This window comes from Euprymna scolopes, chromosome 14 (genome assembly GCF_053919585.1).
Source record: "Euprymna scolopes isolate OS-2025 chromosome 14, ASM5391958v1, whole genome shotgun sequence".
In the NCBI taxonomy this organism is placed as follows: Eukaryota; Metazoa; Mollusca; class Cephalopoda; order Sepiida; family Sepiolidae; genus Euprymna; species Euprymna scolopes.
Genome location: NC_136495.1, coordinates 144,172,550 through 144,178,425, shown reverse-complemented (window position 1 = coordinate 144,178,425; position 5,876 = coordinate 144,172,550). Strand labels below are relative to the sequence as shown.

The 5,876-nt window shown below is 35.7% G+C and overlaps 1 pseudogene; it reads left to right on the top strand.

The window, feature by feature from the left end:
- The first annotated feature begins 5,495 nt into the window (after positions 1 to 5,495).
- LOC145293448 (U2 spliceosomal RNA) lies at positions 5,496 to 5,633 on the top strand (annotated as a pseudogene).
- The last annotated feature ends 243 nt before the right edge of the window (positions 5,634 to 5,876 follow it).

Here is a 5,876-nt window from a genome sequence, read left to right as displayed (position 1 = left end):
AGAGAGAGAATTGATATGTAGTTTGTTTGAAGCATTGTGTGGGATATACATGTAGTAGAGAATTAGAAGGCTATCACAATGCGGAGCATGAGATATAGTCGTTGTTCTTGGAAGAAGACAAGTGGCGATTTACAAATCAACAATTATACGTCTATATATTCGTATATCTTTTCAGTTTTATTACTTGTTATGTCTGCGACAATATCCATTATTAATTTCGGGGAAAATCCCTTTTAAAAGGGTAGGCATGTCAGATCGATTCAAAGCATGCGATTCAACGACTATATCTCATTCTTCGCATTGTGATAGCCTTCTAATTCTCTACTATATGTATGTATATATACATATATATACATATATATATATATTATGCCTTCTAATTCTCTACTATATATATATGCATATATATATACATATACACATATATATATGTATGTATATATATATATATATATATATATATATATATATATTATGCACTTACGTTATAAATAAGATGTACGATTCTTAGAGTTTTGTTCACCCGTGTGCAATACGCTAGTAAAAGAGATTTTTTAGAAAAGTAAAAAATGTGAACTACTAGCGAGCTCAGCTGTCATATATATAACAACGTAAACTTGTTTAATTTCTGACGGAATCATATAATAGTAAGTATACAGAACAATATATATTTCATACTTGGTCATATTTTTTCAGATAAAACAGTTTTTTTTAAATTTTGTTGTTATTTTTAATTGTTTCGCTACTTAATAGGTTAATATTTACATACCCTTAGAATGTGTGTATTCCTCCGCACTTTGACTCATTTTCTTATTAGTATGCTTAGTTATTCATGAAATATTCTAATATTTATTTTATTTTAATATTGAAAAATATTTTTTATGTGCATAGATGTTTACACACAGACATGTTATCTAGTTATCCCCTCTCAGCTAAATTACGGGTGTATTGATGTCATTCATGCAATAGAGAAAAAAACGTTTTATCGAGGAGGTTTCGAACAAGAGATCTTTCATGATAGAGTTAATTGTTTATTCACTGTAATAGTTGAAATTTTGTGTAGTTGTTATCATGTTTGACCCTGGTATCCACTTCAATTTGGCTTGTATCTATACGACTATGTTGCTATTGTATATGCATATGTCAAATATGATATAAACGCCTTATTAATATACTGATGTGATCTCATATTCTCACATTATAGTATGTTTTCGAACATGTGTGTAATTATTATATTTGCATTAGTGTTAACCTTACCACGTCAAATTACGCCTATGATTGTGCGAATAATTGCACGCATACGCTAGAATAGCATGTAACTCCGCCCTTAAAAATGTTCTATACATACACCCCTTTTATATATATATATATATATATATATATATATATATATATATGTATATATATATATATATATATATATATCGAGAGTGATAGAGAAAGAGAGAGAGAGAGAGAGGGAGAGGCTAGCTGTGTATCCTGTATTCTTCATGTGATAAGGCCAAAAGACATTTAAAGGGATCTTCTCGCAAAAGAATCTGATGCTTGAATGCTTAAAACGAAGGAAATCTCAAGTGGATACTTATAGCAATGAAAAACGAAAAAAATGTAACTAATTCTATTTTTCAAATGATTGGTGCGATGTTAATACATTTACATAATTCTCTTTCGTATATTTCATTCATTTTTTTTATGGACAGTTTAATTGTTCCTATTTTGCTTTTAGGATATTTTTTATTTTTATTTCTTGTCTACACATATTGAGATATTCAGTGAGGCTGCCATTCGCAATCGTGTCGATGTGTAAATCCTATTTTTAAGATAGTCGACTGGAAGTAGGAGGGAAGCAATTTTATCTGGAGGCAAACTATTCTGAACGGTTTTAAATGCACTCGTGCGATTCATAATTAAATATTGGAAAAAAAAATATAAGGCACTTATATACGTATTTAATTGATTATTTTTTCAATTAACTTTCTTTAATTTGTTATTTTAAATAATTTTCTTTATCAACCCCATCTTTATATATATATATATATATATATATATATATATATATATATATATATATATATATATATATATATATTCGGTCTTACCTTTTATTGTATTTATTTAAGTTTCATTTTGCCTACTCTTTTTTTACAACACTTTACTACATTTTTTATATATTTGTCTACGTTTATCAACATTTTCTCCCACATTGCCCAACATTATTTAAAATATTTAATTCTTTATTTTGCTGTGTTGTTCCTGTCCTATTAAACTGCGTATTCATTATTCTATTTCTCTGTATATCTTAATTGCTCCCTATTTTATTTAATATGGCATGTTTTAACTGTTTAACTTTAATATTGCTGTATCTCTTACTTTATATCTTTGTTAATTACCAATATTAATAATATATATTATCGTTTACTGTTCCGATGTATGTTTTCTGTGTAGTGTATACAATTACCTTTTCCTCTGTTTGTGTTATAGCGTTTAAACTTAATTCTTTGTAGATACTTTTTGTTGAAACATTTAACGGTTCGATTTATTTCGTAGTTTAATTGTATAGCGTCTATTCTTTTATTTCTTTTGTTGGTCGTATTTTCCCTTTTCTAATTTTATTTTTTAAATAGTTTTCAACTTCCGTTCGATTATTTCATTGGTGTATTTGTCTTCATCATCAGATTTTATGTTCATCTATCTCCCATTAAGACAAGGCATTTATGGTATATATATGAAATTTCTCTAAATATTTAACCAATTATAGCGTAATTTTCATCCATTGTATACGAAAAGCAAACAGGTTTCGGAAGTCTCATTTTCAATATGTTTATCAGCAATGACCAATGCCGTATTGTTCTACGAAAATTACATTCTAAGTAAAAAAACTTAATATGGTTGAAGAATCAATTTGCAGTGCGATCGATACTAAGAAGTCAATGAGAAACTACGTAAGTTACAGCTGACCAAGTAACATAAGACACATATGTGGATTAAATAAATGACGCTGTTCGAAATTTTTATGCTGATGCCACAACCTTATAAAAAAAATCCGGCAGATACTGCAGGCATCGACCATATGTGGGGGCAACGCCACATATAAGACCTTGGTCAATTTCGGGGCAACTCTTAATACCAATTTTAACTATCCAGCTCCCCTACTTCCCGGGGAGTTGTTCCCCATTTCCCCTTCAATCCTCACATTAAAAATCGGGCTAGTGCCTAATTTGCTCGGTGGGGGAGCAAATAAATACCCCTTTTCTTGCCCTTTTCGCCAGGATCAAAGTGTAGTATCTGTCCGGCAGATACTGAAAGCAAATGCCATACGTGAGAGCAACCCTTCACACGAATTGTCACTATCCAGCTCTCCTGTTCCCTTGGAAGTTGGTCCCCATTTCTCCTTAACTCCTTACATTAAAAATTGGTTTTGTGCCTAATTTGCTCGGATCTGAGCAAATAAATACCAACACCACATATAAGGCCTTGGTCAATGGATGGGCAACCCTGCATATCAATTGTCACTATCCAGTTCCCCTGTTCCCTTGCGAGTTGATCCGCATTTCTCCATCACTCCTCACATTAAATATAAGCCTTGTGCCTAATTTTCTCGGTGGAGAACAAATAAACAACAACGCAACATATAAGACCTTGGACAATGTAGGGACAACCATCCATGCCAATGGTCATTATCCCACTCTTCTTCTCCTCAAGGAGTTAGTCTCCATTCCCCCTTCCCTCCTCACATTAAAAATTGGCCTTGTGCCTAATTTGATCGGTGGTGGGGAAAAGAAATACCAACCCTGCATATAAGAACTTGGTCAATGTAGGGGCAACCCTTCATACCAATTGTCTCTATCCAGCTCCCCTACTCCGCGGGGGGCTGCCCCCATCTCCTCTTCACTCCTCACATAAAAATTCGGCCTTTTGCCTTACTTGCTCGGTTGGGGAGCAAATAAATATCCTTTCTCTCAGACTTTTGGTCAAGATAAAAGTGTACTATCTGTTTCGGCAGATACTGCATGCAAAGACCATATGTGAGGGCAGCCACAAATATAAGATCTTGGGGAATGTAGTAACAACCCTTCATACCAATTGTCACTATCCAACTCCTCTACACCCCGGAGACTTGGTCCCTGTTTCCCCTTCACTCCTTACATTAAAAATCGGACTTCTGCCTAATTTGCTCAGTGGGGGAGCAAATAAATACCCCTTTTCCTGGCCTTTTAGCCAAGATCAAAGTGTAGTAACCCTCTGGCAGATACTGCAATCAAAAACCATATGTGGGGGCAACCCCACATATAAGACCTGGGTCAATGTAGGGCAACCCCTTCATACCAATTGTCACTATCCAGCTCCCCTTCTCCCCGGGGAGTTCGCCACCATTTCTCCTCCACTCCTCATAATAACAATCGGCCTTGTTCATAATTTGCTTTGCGGGGGAGCAAATACATAACCTTTTCTTGGTCTTTTGACCAAGTCCAAAGTGTAGTATCTATCCGGAAAATGCTGCAAGCGAAGACCATGCGCGGGGGCAACACCACTTATAAAAAAACTTGGTCAATGTAGGTGCAAAACTTCATACCAATTGTAACTATCCAGCTCACCTACTACGCGGGGAATTAGTCGCCATTTCCCCTTCACTCCTCACATTAAATTGGCCTTGTGCCTAATTTGCTCGGTGGGGGAGAAAAATTCTAACCCCACATATTAGACCTTGGTCAATATAGGAGAAACCCTTGATACCAATTTTCACTATCCAGCTTCCTTACTACCCCGGGAGTTGGTTTCCATTTCCCCTCCGTTCCGCGCATTAAAAATTTGCCTTCTGCCTAATTTGCTCGTTGGGCGAGCAAATAAATACGCTTGTCTTGGCATTTTGGTCAAGATCAAAGTGTAGTATCTATTCTGGTATATACTGCAAGCAAAGGCCACGTATAAGAACTTGGTCAATGTAGGGGAACCCCATCATACCAATTGTCACTATCTAGCTTCCATTTCTCACCCATCGGGAGCTTATCCCATTTCCCTCCCCCCTCCCTCTATCTCCCCGATTAAAAAACGGCCTTGTGCTTAATTTGCTCAGTGGGTAAGCAAATGAATACAACCCCCACATATAAGCCCTTGGGCAATGTAGGGGCAACCCTTCATAACAAGAGCAACTACCCAGCTCCCCTACTTCCGTGGGTGTTGGTCTCCATTTCCCCTTCACATTAAAAATCGCCCCTTTGCCTAATTTGCGCTGTGGGGGAACAAATAAATACCCTTTTCTTGGGCTTTTGATGAAGATCAAAATGTAGTATCTGTTCCGGCAGATACTGCGAGCTAAGACCATATGCGGGGGCAACTCCACATGTAAGACCTTGGTCAATGCAGGGAAACCCTTCATACCAATTGCCCCTATCCAGCTCCCCTACTCTCCGGGGAGTTGGTCCCCATTTCCCCTTCGGTCATCACATTAAAAATCGGCCTTGTGCCTAATTTGCTCGCTGGGAGAGCAAATAAATACCCTTTTCTTGGCCTTTTGGCCAAGATCAAAGTGTAGTATCTGTTCTTACGACATGCTCTACTTCTGTTTGTAACTTTTTAATATAAAGTGGGGGACCACTTTTTTGTATTAATTTAATGTAAAATGATCACCCACTTTACAACCAGTCAGTCTCAAAGCCGTTCGAGTCATTCTCCAGATCATTCCATTTTTTAAGGCTTCCACTTATTTCTTAAGCATTCAAATCATTTTTTAGTACATTAACTCCATCCTTAAGTTCATTAAAGTCATTCTAAGTCATTTACTGTCTATGTATTTTAGTCATTTCAGCCCATTTTTCGGTCATTTTAGTTTATCTTTAACAATTTCATGTCAATCCTACATTAAAGCATTCATTCAT